The 15,431-nt window shown below is 40.5% G+C and overlaps 1 long non-coding RNA gene across 3 annotated transcripts; it reads left to right on the forward strand.

The window, feature by feature from the left end:
• LOC110559364 (uncharacterized) lies at positions 1 to 11,060 on the forward strand. 3 transcript variants are annotated; one of them, XR_009593841.1, is made up of 5 exons: positions 1 to 304; positions 3,586 to 3,880; positions 4,951 to 5,225; positions 7,470 to 7,579; positions 10,025 to 11,060. It is a non-coding gene; the product is annotated as an uncharacterized LOC110559364 (long non-coding RNA). The 3 variants fall into 3 exon arrangements; XR_009593842.1 differs by having other exon boundaries at positions 3,720 to 3,880; positions 10,025 to 11,059; XR_002477055.2 differs by lacking the exon at positions 3,586 to 3,880 and having other exon boundaries at positions 10,025 to 11,052.
• Positions 11,061 to 15,431: the final 4,371 nt, after the last annotated feature.

Consider the following 15,431-nt stretch of genomic DNA (forward strand, 5'->3'; position numbering starts at 1 on the left):
TCCTAACATTACCCCCGGGGCCCGGCTCCATGGGCTTGTATACCACACAGGGCTCCACTGCAGTGCCTCTGCTCAGCCTCTAGACTGCCCTCCCTGTCCTTTCCCTGCGGATTCCCACTCGGTTTATACCACGTCCGGAGTCACCGCTTTCTCTGAGTGTCTTTCTCAGCCTTTCCCCTAACTGTCCCACGGAAATCAGGGCTTCGGCTACGTTCCCCTATTACTGTCTGTACAGCTTGTTTTAACAGGGTTGACCATACTGGCTCTCCCGGGCTCCTTTCACTGAACTCCGACCACCGCCATGGTAAGGAATGTTATTCCTTTCTGGAACCTCTCAGCACAGCGTCTGGTACATACTTACTGATTAGGAGACAATAAGTGGATGATTAAAAATCTTACCCAGGCATTTGTAAATTTAAATTTGGACAGACCATCTGGTAGCCTGGACGTGGCCAGCGATGAGGATATGATAATACCTAGGTTAGTGTGTGTGACCCTTGCTAGAAGCAGGAGCAGAGCAGTGCTGGGGAAGCCTGGTGCAGCAAGCCAGCTGGGTGGGGAAACAGAAGGCTGTCAGACAGGCCCGGCTGAGCATCAGGAGGGGAGCCAAGGGAAGGGCCTTCTTAAGCTGGCACTGCAAAGTTCTTAGACGGCCTCTGTGTGGAAAGGTGGACTTTTTGATTTCTCTGTACTACATCTGGGAACTGAGCAGAAGTGAGTCACAGAGGGGCTACGTGTGTGTGATAACTGAAGGGCTTTAAAAACGTGTATTTGAGATCAGATCGCCTGTAGTAATCTCCTTCACACAGACGCACAGTGGGCCTCGCAGAAAAAAAGCCGTCTTACAGGAGCAATATTTTGGATACTGGCACAGAGAACTTGCTCACCCGTCAAGGTTCTTCCAACAGTTATCTGCGTAAGATATTTTTTTCTCACATAAACAACTGCCTACCTGGTGTCTGAGTTTCTCAACAGATAAGACACACTTGTGCTCAGGAAGGAACTTCTGCAGGCAGATAGCACGGCTTGCTTTGCTTGTTAATATGGGAAGAGAAGCACGCTGCAGAGAAACAGGAAAACCCACCGCGGTGTCTGCACCTGAGGTGGGGGAGGAGGCAGTTTCTTCCAGACGCCCTGATACCCTGACAGCAAGAATTCCCTGGTGTGCTCTTGCGGCAAGGAATGTTCTAGATTTGATTCCTTGCTAGAACCTTTAACAACACGTGGAGTTTAAAGAAAACCCAGTATCATTTCAGGCAGTGGGAGAAATGAAAAATAACATCTTTACCCTAGAATCAGATCTGTCTGTTATGTTTTGTAGGGCTTAACAGATGTCTCTGAATACTCATTCATTCAAATGTCCCCATCCATAGCATATGTTTGTTACCTGCGTGGAAACGTGGGGATGAGAGAATATTTTTTCCAGTTTTTTTTTCCTTCTGTCATGCTTCATTTTACAGACCAATATTTCCTAATATCTCTCTACCTACTGGTCAAATCTGTTTAATACAAATACAAGAACTCATAAGTGACATTTAGACTTCTGATTCATATGGAATCTCAAGACATTTTGAAATGATGCTATTAGGATGTCTGATAATTTTCCTCAGAAAGAAACAAAAATGTCTTAATGATTTTCTATGCTCTGTGTTTGGCAACATCCCAGTCTCACAGCAGTGAGACGAAGCAAAATAAAAATTTGGAAGTTTTTAATATTTAAAATTTTCTTATCCTATACATGGATGTGGATAGGATTCTTGTGAAACTTTATCCCTTGCTTGTTGGCACTTACTTTTCAATGTCTCATTCTCTTCTTCTCTCATTTCCTTTCATTAAAAAAATCTATTAAACAATTTAATCAGGTGGGTATAAATAGTGCTAGTAAAGTCTTTTAAAATCATCCTTGGCAGTAATTCTTCCTTGAGGATCAGCACGAAGCATTCAACTAATTCACCACCGTCCGGCAGAATGCCTCAGGGAGTGGTCACTGGAGTGGGCAGTGTGAGTGGGGCCAGCTGGGGCTAAGACTGCGATGTACCGCTCCTACGGAATGCTTTTCACTGCTTTGTCCTTTATTTCCTTTTTCCTGACGAGCAGCCTTTCCCTGGGAACTGCAGATGGAAGATGTAAGGGAGGAGTGTTTTCAGGAGCGTCTGGTGGTAACGCTGGAAAAATGTCTCAGCGAAGTACACCTGCGGTCATGACATGGCCTTGAGTCTCAGAGCTGGAGGAAGCAGGAAGAGAGTGGTGGCAGAAAGGGAAAGGTCCTGAGGTGTTTCTGACGTGGGCCCAGGGATGTGTGGGAACTTCAGAGAGTTAGTTACTAAAGTTCTCCAGAATGCCATGGCCATGTGTAACTGGAGACTTTCTATAGCCCCAAGAAAAGAGCCATTTTCGTGATTTTTATGAACTTGCACTTTGGAAAGGTCGACAGACTAATAGACAGGATGTAAATGCCCACAGAATGTACAAAGCTCCAACTATGGCTTTGACTTAGCTAGAGGTGATACTACAGTTAGCGAGGTGTGGAGGCCTGTACAAGGGTCTCACGTGTTTGAAAGCAATGCCAGCACATTTGAACAGGCAACCAACTATTCCAGGCTGAAATGGGAAGCAAAGGTTTTCACTATAGTTTAGGAACAGATAATGGCTTTACGAACCCAAATCCAAAAATCAAATCACCCTAAAAGCTAAATTTTGTTATGAAGCTGAAATGACTTCATGCTTTAGTCCCTAACTTAATTAGAGACAGATGTACCTTCAGTCTAAAGAACTCCATATTGTTAAATGTCACTGTTAGCACCCCCATTCATCAGCCTTATCCTTATCCAAAAGTCATTGTTAATATTATTTTTTGGAACCTGAGGAAATATTTATTAGTCTTCCTCCTCCTTTCTCCCAGTGGTTAAACTTTCTCTCTCTCTGTGAGGGTGTGTGAATGAGTGTGTGTGTGAGTGAGTGTTTGTGTGTGTGTGTACACACATCTGGAAAGCAGTACATTTGGCCAGCTGTGTGTAGCAGCAAAATAGTTGGTGAAATCATAATCAGAATTGTGTGCACTCAACTTTTCATATCCAAGAAGTGGTACTTAAAAAGAAAGCAGTCCAAGATATTTGTACCTACATGAATTATTTTTCAATTAATGTAAGTTAAGTTAGAACATGATTATAAAATTGTAATAAAAAGTATGATTGATTGGGGAAAATGAAATTTGTAATACTTCTGTAGGAACTTAGTATTATGGATAGGTTTGTTTACTATTGAACCAAGATGGCTTAAGGAACACTGTAAAGTGAGAGGCACATAGGATGCTATGTTATCCAAAGAGGATACACTTTTAACAATACTTTGAAAGAACAAATGGTCCAATATAGGGATATATTACAGTATATACATTTTAGTATTTACATTTTAGCTGTACATTTTTGTTTTTAGAGTTTGACTAATAAACTTTCCCCTCCTTAGCAAGCACTAAGATCTTATTATGTGAGCATTTTATGATTCTTAATCAGTCTGTTAGCTCAAGAAGAGTTCTTAACTCCCCCGAGGTAATGCTTAAGAGGGAAAACTTAGCTTCTTTCACAGGCACTACCCGTAACATGTCCTACTGAGTCTTGGGGAAGACAACGGAAGATTCTATCACAGGCGTTCAATATTTGATTTACTTCAAAGTGCCATTCATTCATGATCCATTTGAGATTTCTCGCGATTCTTTAAAGAGCCTGGCTTCCATTTTGAAAACAAAGTGAAAACTAGACTATGAAGTTGGAAGGGGATGGCAGACAGCTGTTAAGATTGTGAACTCTGGGCAACTTAGTCTCTTTTATGTCTACCCGGCATTTTGAATACTCCACGAAGAGAAGACATGGCAGAGCACGTGGTAAGAGCCAAAGCTGTCACTGATAAGTAACTCGACACGATAAAACAAAAACAAAAAAACCCCTGAAAGTCAGCTGCTTTTTGGAACTTGGGTTAGGAATATGACAAGGTAAAGAAAATGGGTTCTGCCCCAATAAGAATCTGTTTTCAAGCTCAGCACTTGAGTCTGGAAATTTCTAGATTTCCTTCTTTTTGACTCCTATGAATAGAGAAGAGAGTAAGAAAGAAACACCGAAAGGAGTGGGGGTGGAGAGGTCGGAGAGTAAACTGAAGATTTCCATGGAAATAAGCTGTTTCTCTGACGACTTTTAAAAAGCCACTTTTAAGCTACTGCTTTCAGTTGACTTCAATGCAGTCACTGAAGTGGCTTAGAAAGGAATCTTTGATATGCCAGATCAACCAAAAGTTTTCAAATATCCTTTTGTGTCTCCATTTATAATGCAAATAGTAAGTTGGCATTTTGGGTTCATTTCACCACAGTCTCTGAAGTGGGTTAACAGATACAGGATGAGGAGGTGAAGGCGGTCCCGAAGAGAGTACATCTTTGATAGTTCAATAATAAAAGAAAATGTATTTAGGTCTTTTCTAAATACTTTTCACCTCCAAAGAATATAAAAAAATGGAGAATAAGATGTTTAAGAAGAATAAATTGTGGTTGCCCTCTATGCTCACTGAGTGACGGAAGATACTGTTCTATGAATTACCCGCTACTTAACTTTCCTTAAGTCTAGCCTTTATGAGCTCATAAAAGAGACTCTGCTTATGTGTCTAGGAAAGCCCATATCTTTATATGCTGTCAGAGCTGAATTCAACATACTGTTCCAATATACATTTAAAAATCAACAGATATTTTGTTAGAGAGAGCAAGCCGGGCAATCACCTTAAAGCCACGTTTACATTTCACTTTTCTCATACACAAACATGTGCTGGTTGGAATAGTTTTTAAAAGTGGGTACCATTCGCTTGAGAATGACGGGAAGAGACTGGATTCTGCTTCAAATAGCAGTGCCACTGTAAAGTTTTACATGAGGATCTCCAGTCTTTGTTTTTTTTTTTTTTTTTTTTTTTCAGATATACTAAAAAAGTCAAAATTAATTAATGTCAGAAACACAAATGAGGGCTGGCCATGAACACTGGGCTGTGCTAGGAGGAGGGAGGCCGAGCTTTGTGCCACCCACCCTTGGCACTCTCCTCTAAGCTCATGTACTAAACTCCCCGCCTGTTCTGAAGCTTCAGAATTTCTCCGAGGCTAAGGAAGTGGAAATACACCTCCGATGAAGACCACCTCAATCTTCCTTTCCCGGAAGCTAAAGCTCACAGGCTAGCAATAGCCACAAGGCCAACAGGTATTTTTACCATCTTCTGTTTCATGATTGAGCTTTTCAAATAATTTATAAGGAAGAGAGGGGTCCAGTCAGGTGTCAGATACAGAGAGAAGCTTGATGGGAAAACTGCTAGGCTTTGTTGGGGGTTGGGGTGGGGACAGAGTTCGAGGACTCGGCCTGGCATAAACAATGAAGACACGTATTCCTGTCTTCATTGTTCCTCCCAGGCGATGAGTATCTTTTCCTTCCTTCCTCCCGTGCTCTTGGTCATGATTTAGCTTCTTTTGCCTTTGCTTCTCTCAAGAATCTTCCCATTTCCTGAGCTCCTCCCTGGCACGCCCCTCTGTCTTTTTGAGGAACCATGATTTCTGGGTGACTTCTTTATCTCAGCTTTGCTCAGGGACCAATTTCGTACATTTCTTAATGATTTTATTTTAGGAGTAACTCCCCCAATGTTCCCGTCCTTTTTGATCTGATTTAAATTAGGTTTTGTAATCCTGACTGGAGACAGTTTATATTTTTGCACGCAGCCACTCTTTCTCCTGTCTCATTTAACGCCACTGGTGTATAAACCAGAGAGTACTAAGACTATTTAGCATATCAAGATCCATTTGCAAAAATTATTATACTATACCAAAGAGGGTTAAAAAACAAAACAAAACAACCCCAAAAAACCCAAATCCAGTACAAAGTATACACCCTTTGGTAGACTTAACTCCAGTGGCTGATTTGAGGGTGGTGGAAGAAGACATTTATTTGTTTGTTTGTTTTTTGAGAAATGGTTTCTCTGTGTAGGCATGGCTGTCCTGGACTCTCTTTCTAGACCAGGCTGGCCTTGAACTCACAGAGATCCACCTGCCTCTGCCTCCCGAGTGCTGGGATTACAATACAGTATGCTCCACCATGCCAGGCTAGAAGGACACCTTTAGAGGCTGGGCTGATGCCCGACGGGAAATGGGTAGGCAGAAGCTTATAGAAGGCTGGGAACTTTGCCTGAAGAGTACCTTTTATTGGGTATGATTTTGTGGTCCAGGGCTTAAAGATGTACTCTAGCCTTCTCTTACAGGGTCCTCATTGTTGTTCAGTTTTCTTCCCTTTCTTGAGCCTTACTCTTGAGAACACTTCTTAAAATTATTTTTCTTTTAAATTTTTTTTCCTTCCTTCCTTCCTTCCTTCCTTCCTTCCTTCCTTCCTTCCTTCCTTCCTTCCTTCCTTCCTTCCTTTCTTTTTCCTGCCTTACAATTTACTCACTTTGTATTTGGCTGTAGCCCCCTCCATCCATCTTCTCTCAATCCCACCCACCCTCTCTTTTCTCCCCCTATGCCCTTCCCCTAGTCCACTGATAGGGAATGACCGCCTCCCCTTCTATCTGACCCTAGCCTATCAAGTCTCATCAGGGTTGGCTGGCATCATTTTCCTCTGTGACCTGGCAAGGCTGCAGCCCCTCAGGGGGAGGTGATCAAAGAGCAAGTACTAAGTTCATGCCAGAGACAGTCCCTGTTCCCCTCACTAGGGAACCACTTGGAAACTGAGCAGGGCGTCTAGGTCCTCTCCATGCATGGTCCTTGGTTGGAGTATTGTTCTCTGCAGGCCCTCCTGGGCCCATGTATTTTGGTCTGTTGGTCTCCGTGTGCAGTTCCTGTCCTTCCATTCCAGGTCTTTCTATCTACCTCTTCTTCCAAAAGGTTTCCTGCACTCTTCGCAAAGTTTGGCTATGAGTTTCAAGATCTCCTTCTCTATCCTAATGGGTAGTCTTCCAGAGGCCCCCTGTGGAAGGCTCCTGTCCTGGAGAACACTCTCTTACTGGATCATTCTGAAAGGATTCTCATCTCAGGCTCTGTTTCTGGGAAGCTCACCAAGATATATACCTTCAAAATAATGAACACTATAATCTTAGAATTACTTGACCACGTCTTCAGTACACACTGACTGGTCAGTTTTGAGGTGGGTATCAAGAGAAGAATGCATGAGAGTTAGAGAAAAATACATCATAGGAAGGAAACTGGCGAAAGTGAAGAAGCTGTGTGTATATGTGTGTGTGATGCATCTTGTAAAAAAAAAAAGTAGTTTTTAAGGAGTTGCAATGTTTAAAATGCTACCAGCTTGGAAAAATTCCAGTGAGTAAGAGTCTTGTTGGTATCCATAGTACTTATATTGTGAATTTTTTTTTTACATTGTCCAAAGTAGTTTCTGTCACGTGACCAATGCTAATCCTAGAGCAGTTCAGACAAATAGGATAATTATAAACTTTTTTTCTTTTTTAAGCATTTTCAGCCTCTAAGACTGTTTCAGATGGATCAAGCAACCTGCTTTCTGTGCATACAGACTTGGCCCAAAGGTGTTGTTCAAACCCAGGTCTCTATGCAAAATAAAAGGTAGGCTTTACAACTAATTTAAGAGACATTTGTATCTTTTTCATAGGTTGGTCTTCAAACTCAACTTTGTTAGGATTACACTGAAGATTCTCCTACTAAATCAGAGCTCATCTGGGTCAAAGTTATTTTCATATTTAATGCACACTTCCTCTGTTGTGTAAGAAAATTATTCTGAAATTCAGCAGTTGGAACTGATGAATCTTTATGTCCCCGGAGTTTGTGCGGCTAAAGACCGGTGGCCAAGGTACTCCTATTTTAGAGAGTTTCACAAAATTACAGTAAGAGTGTTATCCACAGCTGCAGTCTCATTTGCAAGCCAAGCAGAGTGAGGGCGCACTTCTAATTCCACTGAGGTAGTTCAGGGTTGAGCTCCTTGGAGATTCTTGCATGGCAGGATGGCAGACTCCCTTTTCTGCCTGGCAATTGGCCAGTGACATCCCTCAGTTCCTTGTCATGTAGCTCCTTTCGTAGTGTAGCTCACAATATGGCAGCTGGCATTCCTTAGAGTGAGCAAGTGCGAGAAAGCAAGAAAGGATGAGCAACATGGAAGCCAAAGCATTTTTGTAACTGAGTCTTGGAAATGACACCCCATCAACTTGTGCTGTATTTTCTCAGTTAGAAATGAGTCACTAGGCCTGGCCCATGCCCACATTCAACGGGAGTGGATGATACATGGACTGTACGGCAGGAGCCTTTTTAGAGGCTGCCTACCACAATGTATCACTTGGCTTCCTCGTCTATGAGGCCTAGCAACTTGATCCAACCACTGTTTTCTCTTTAAGGAAGCACTGGATATTTTCAATATGTTAATTTCCTGGGTTCAGGCATATGTGCAGTAGTTTAATGTTCTTCTTTCTCACTTGTTCTCCCTCCCGCCCACTCTCCAATTTCCTTCTCCTTTTGCTGCTCCTTTCTTGCTTCCTCTGCCCTCCTGCTTCAAGTCCTGATCACTCGTTATCAGGCTCCCTCTTATGCCCTCTCCCGCTTTTTCATGCTCACACGGTCACTGTCATTAGGGCATCTTTACTGTGTATGTCTCTCCTAGTACCATGGCTCTTGCTCTTCCCCCATCTGCTCCTAGGGACCATGGCCAACCAGCAATTTTAGATTTCTGCCTTTTAAGTTTCTAAAGAAAGTGATCCAATTCAACTATTGGGTTTAGTGGTTTTCTTTTTCTTTTTTTTTTTTTTTTTTATCAAGTTCCTTTGGGAAGATGACACCATAAGGGTGCGAGAGAAATTAAAAATTTTTTTTTATAGAACATTGAGAAATCCCAATTTAGAGGCAGGGTCAATGGAGGGTGGAGGATTTTCCCCCAGCTACTTTTCCAAGCATAATGTCAGGTAGGAATTTAAACTATGACCTTTTCCTGTGCATTTGTTAATCCTTGAAAATTATATAACACAAAGACCATAGACACATCCTAGGATGAAGATGATTATACTAGAGTTGGTGGTAACATTGGTGTGTCCCGAGATGGTGATGGTAGTTATAATGCTGCTGCTGCTGCTGCTGCTGCTGTAGGTGAAGATACACTGTTTCCTCACTTGATGGACTCTGTTCAGTCTTTGACACAAATGTTACCTCTGTCTCCAGTGTGTAGCCTCACTTGTGTATGCAGACTAAAGCAGATGTAAGCAGATTGGATTGGTTGGCTGTTTCAGCTACTAAAGATATGCAAAATTTTTTTTCTTAAAGCTGATATGACTATTTAGTAGGATTGTTATTTCTGTTTTTCAGCCATAGAAGATTCTCTCAAAGAAAGGAGAATAATTTTATCCAGTAGAGAAAGAGAGCTTATTTTACATGTAGGGTTGATAAGTAGTAATTACCGACAACTGTGATTCCATAGCCTGAATCTATCTGTCTGTCTGTCAGTCTGTCTATGTTTGCATCTTGGGGGGCAAATATGTGATTAAAATGTTCAACTTGACATGTCTGCAGAACCGGTTGGCACCTAGCTACTGATTTCATTGCAGGACTTACTGCTAGTTGACATCAAACAAGATGCATTCAGATCACTTGAAGAATAGTTGTTTAGTGAGTTAGAATGAATGAAGTCTTTAATGATTGCTGGCTTCAAATTCTGGCCTCATTTGTTCCTCGCCATGCCCTGTTCTGCATCTGGGATGCCCCAGGCATTCTTTTTGAGGACACTTGACCTCCCAGTCATATTTCAGAAACTACAGATTTGGTCTTTGCTGATTGAGTTTAGACTCTGAGGAGTTCTCCTTGCTGGATTACATATAGGCTAATGACCCATCCAATGCTAAAGGCAAAAGCTTAAAGTGCACTAGCAAATTAAGCCATGGCATTTTCAGAAAGGAAAAATTTATTATGTCGTTGAACTTGATTCAATAAGCTTTGCTTTAGATATACTGTACTACAGAAAAAGTAAGAAATGAATTTTTAACAAGTGTTACCATTTTTCTTCCATTTTTTCAGGTAAAAGATACAGAAAATCAAGAGACAGCATTTCATTGGGATTAAAAGAAAGCGATTAAAATGATAAATAGTGGAAACTAGGCATGACTACCCAGACAGGCATTCACTTTGAAGTTCTGAGAATATGTGCTTCAGACAGTAAACACAGGAAAACTAGGCTTGCCTAATTTGATGGTACCCTGGGTGAAGTTTTCAGAGGTTGGCATAACATTTCAGAAGCTCATTGAAACAAAGATGTCAGCAGCAATCATTGCTGATGCTTAGAGCTGAATGTGGAAGTTAGAGTGCGAACAGAATAGAAATCACCAGGAAAGCTTTTCATCTGGGAATTACTGTGATATGAAGAATATTCTCTTAACTTAGACATCACTGTAAAATAAAAAAGGGTTGATATTAGAAATAAATTGGGACTTTGTACAGATGTTCATTTAGGTGTCATCCACCCAAAGGGCTTGCTTCCATGTATGTGGACCTATCTGCATTGCCCCCGTGGCACGCCTGGGTTGGCTACCCAGAGGCTATTTAAGCTGTGGGCTGGCTTTCCCCGGGGTCCGAGGATTGTTCAATGTTCCTGAATAAACTGCATTGAAAAAAAAAAGGGTTGATATTTGAGCAAAACATAGAACCAATAACATGTTCATAAGTCATCAGGCATACATTATTTAATATATATATCTGCAATCAAAGCACTCCGAAGGTGAAAGCAGCGGGATAGAGAGTTGGAGGCCAGTCTCAAAAAAAAAAAGCCCTAAACAAACAAAGAAAAGCAAACAAACAATGAAAACAATCGAATGTTTTTGAACATTATCTTACATAGCTTTGAAGAAATGTGATCGGGTGTACCATTTGTCATTTTATTGAAGTCATTTAACAATCTTCGCAGGTGTCCTAAAATGTACTATAGAAAAAAATGGTTAAAAAGTAGTTGTTTATCATAGCTACAATTATCAGTTCTAATATGGAGAAACTTTTAGTATTTATAATCTAAGTAGTGAAGTATAATTTTCTATTATCAATTATTGTTCCTATTATTCAATAAAGTATTATCAAAATAGATTCTGATAATTGTTTTTAAATGACTTAACATAAGACTTAGGTCAAAAAGAGACACTTTGGGACAGCTCTGTGTCCAAGGGGATAAGCTTTCTAGTTTAGTTAGAGTTCTTTCTCATCGCGAGGGTACAACACACCATGCTCAAAATGAACACAGATGCGCTCAGCAAAGACAGCTGACTTCATCAATGCCTGAAAGGGGATTGCTTATTAAAATTTCAGAAGTTGCTTTTTAAAACAGATATGATTTGAAATATGTTCTCTTTCCCTCTCATTCGATCCAAAGATCATTTTTCTTTTATTTTTAAATTATTAAATCTTGGACCATTACCAAGAATAACAGACAAAAATACTCCTATCTGTTTTTATGACATGTCTAGTAATGCAAAGGAAATATACAAATTAGCATTTCTTTGTAAGACGAACAGATTTGAGGGAAGAATACGTGGTGAGGACAGAGCAAAGAAAGTGGGAGATTTGTCTCCTATCTGTAGAGTGCTAAATTTCACAAAAGAGCTCTTCCTACTCATTCCAGAAGGAGGATCTTGCCTGATTTTTTCCCTTCATTTGCTCCTTTATAAAAAATAGAAGGTTATAAAGAGAGTATGTCATGGGCCAACATCATCATGTCTTCTTAAGAACCATTGCACGTCTACTGGGGACTGTCAGAAAGGCTAGCTATTTCTAGTCATAACCACCACTGTAAGTGTCCCTGTCCCTATGTTTTAGATCATGTAGGCTTGTCTTTACACATACCCCTGTGAATTTATTGTGGGGTAAATTGAGAAAAGCATATAGCCTCCTAAAAACAGCACCCATTCTTCCCTTTCTCCTCTCCTTCCTCCCCCCCCTTTTTTTTTTTTAACTCTTTTTAGTGTTTCTCAAAACTTTAGCAACCATAAGACTCATCCGGAGATCTTGTTTAGATGTAGACAGCAAGTGGCCCTGGGTGGTCTTGCTAGTTCAAAGATCTTTGGTTAGTATGAAGGATTTAGGTAGTGACTTAGTCAATCATTGAGTTAAAAGCAAGTTCTCAGCGTCTTAGTCTTGACTGGGCCTTCAAGGAGCACCATGATTGGTGTTCTTCAGTCCTATGTGAGAACACTTGCGATCTGGTTTTACATATTTCTCATCCATAAACTCCTTTGCCTTTTGGCAGCTATATGATGGGGCATGGAAATGACTGTGACGTGTAATGGGTAGTGTGAAGTCTAAGCCTTAATACCAGTCTCCTCCCAGGTAAACGTCTTCTCTCTATTGGGAATGGTTACGGTTTGGTTGACTCCTGGGAGCAGGGCTGGCTTCTGGGCACAGCTGTGATGGATTTTCTAGGTTTGGCTGGCCTCTAGGTTTATACACAGGGGCTGAGCACAGACATTTGTCACCCTCTGCTCCTCAACCGTGGATGCTGTTGAGATGTCCCTCACCTTGATGGTGTATGACTATGGGCAGTGAGCCAAAATAAACTCCCTCTCTCTTAAATTGCTTATATTGGGATATTTTATCTCAGCATTAGGAAAAGTAAGGCAAGGACTGTGAGAAATACATTTTCTAGGGCAGTAATGTTTACTTTGTAAATTACAAATCTTGTCTGTTTGTAATAGTTTTTTTTTTTTTTTTTTGATAACGCTTACATGACCTGTAACAGTGCTAGCTCCCAAAGGTCTCACTCAAGGCCCTGTATTGATGAAGTCCCATGTGTAACCATTGAGCCTTCCTTCTAGCCTGAGTGTGATTTTAGGTGCATCTTAAATATATTGTTCCATGATTGGTTCCCTTACTTTGTGTTTTGTACTGTGGATGTGAACTAGATATATTTAGCTTATCAAGACTAAAGAAGCAGCCACAATACATATATGTGTGTGTGATAAACTCCACAAGCTATGGATTCTAGGTGTTTAAGGTAAAGTGCTTTAAGTGCAGTGCTTAGGAGGCTGTGGCAGAAAGACTGGTGTCGAGTTTGAGTCCAGCCTGGGCTACATAATGAGTTCCAGTATAGTCTGGGCTATGTTGTTCAACTCTGTCTCAAACTAATCCCCTCTTCAAAAACAAAACAAACAAAACAAACAAAAAACTACCACCCATAGATCCTCACTCAACAAGAGTTTAGTCTTTTAGTTTGGTATCTTGGTATTTCTTGACTAACACTACATAAGAAACAACAAATTAGAAGGAAATAAAATTTGCTTAGATCATGGCAGCTTACGGGAAAGGAGAAGATTTAAAACAGAAAAGTCTATAATCTCAGATGCAAACACGGAAAGGAAGAAATTGGAATCTGAAGCCAAGACTGGCGACATGCAACTGGAATGCCAGAACTCAGGAGGCTCAGGCAAGGGGTCACTTGTGACAGGCTTGACGGAACAGTAAAGCCAAACAGCAAAAAAATAAATAAATAAGTAAATAAACAAACAAACATTAAAACAATAGTGTTCTAATCTGTGCACTCTGGCGCCCTTAAATAATCTCCCGACAACAGTGCTACATATACATTATCATGCCTCGGTGGTAAAGAGGCCCAGTTTCCAGGGTCCTGATGAAGATTCTGCTAGCCTCCAGCTTGCTCCCCTTTAGAAGATAAGAGATTTGCAACATGGTTTTAAAATATTCCCATAGACATTATTTTAAAGGTTTGTGGTTGTTGTTTCTGAAGTATACCTTTTCCTTGATTTTGCTAAATGAATTTATTATGAATGTAATTCTGATTTGAAGTTTTTCAGTCTAAAACGAAGGATCGGCCAGCCTAGTCTCTATAGTGAGTTCCAGCATGTCAGATGTATATAGTGAAAAGGAAAAAAAATAGAAAGAAAGAAAAAAAAAAACAAAAGGAAGAAAGAATGAAAGAAAATAACAAAACAAGGAAGTAAACAAGAATGTATTATGATTAGAAAGAGGGCATTTGAAATTTTAGTTCCCTGGGCATCTAAGGTTTTTATTTTAAAATTGGCACTCAAACCTTGTGGAAATACAAATCTTATTCTGTCTTGGGAAATGGAGAAAATGGAGTTAGGAGGGAATTCTAACCCCAAACTGTAGTTTCCCATCTTCATAGGTCTGTGAAGCTGACAGGATCTGGGAGTTAATATTTATTCTGCTCCTTGATACCCGCAGGTAGAAAGTACCACACGGAAAGCAAGCACTGGAAACCGGGCAGAATTTCTAATCTTCACAATTTGCTAACAGGGGCTGACCTGGGGCTTGCTGGGAAGGTGGCTCCTTGCCAGGGACCACTGCTTTATACTATGACAAGTCATCGCTGAAATCAGCTCTTACCTGTGGCCTCTGGGACCCAGGCTTTAATATTTCAGCAGCCAGTTTAAAAACATAAGAGCCGCGTGTTGGTTGAATTCCTCAGTTTGAGCATGTACCGCCTGCTGTTGGTTACCTAAAAGTTTACACTGGTGCCTGATGTTAGCGGGCACCTCTCTGTGAGGTGGGTTTCTATGGTGAGTGATATATCTTGCCTCAACTGTTTTAAGCACAAGCAAAGAAAGGCAGCTCAGAGGAGCCTTACCAGCGAGTGCTTTGTGGAGAGAGGTGTATCCTTCCTTTTTGCTGCAGGACAATCCACAGCATATGATGGTGCTCAGAAGACAAAATCACAGAAGAAACACTGCTTCTACAAAAAATTGTATCATGTATATTTTAGCTTGGATTATATTGATTTTTAGAAAGCTAGCATTTTTATGGAGCACGGATTATAAAAAATAGCCCATCAAATATGAAACCAGCAAATTCTACAGGTTTCTTGTAAAAGTAAGATGCAATTACTGATGATTTAAGTAAACAACAACAAAAAAACCAAAACAAATAACATTTTCTGTCTCTGTTTGTCTTTGTTTCACCTATACACACCTTCACACATTATTGAACACACTGGTTCTTGCCTCAAACTTCACTTAGAAATTACTTTAAAGCTTTCATGAGAAATAAGTAATTTTAAAGAAGACTTGGATTAGGAATATAAGGGGCTGACAAGTAAAGAAACTTAATAGTGCATGGATAGAGAGCTTTAAAACCTATCAGATTCTTAACTGTATCTTTGTTTTGCCCATTCAACCTCAGCAACTCAATTATTGTTTTCTTCAGTTTTTTTACACACATGGGTAAATTATAAAACAAACACCAAAACAAAACAAAACAAAACAAAACAAAATCTCCCACCAAATACAAACAAACAAAAAAACATTGGTAGCAGAAGCCTTTAGGAACTCAGCAGGAAAAACCTTTGTGGTGTGAGAGTGGATTTAATCAAAGTTGCAGCTTCTTCCCATGTCCTGGCTATCCCATCCCTTTTGCCCCTGCCCTGCTGGTACCATTTACATAAACACACCATTTTAAAGTGGCTGTGTCT

This window comes from Meriones unguiculatus, chromosome 8, assembly GCF_030254825.1.
Source record: "Meriones unguiculatus strain TT.TT164.6M chromosome 8, Bangor_MerUng_6.1, whole genome shotgun sequence".
Lineage (NCBI taxonomy): Eukaryota > Metazoa > Chordata > Mammalia > Rodentia > Muridae > Meriones > Meriones unguiculatus.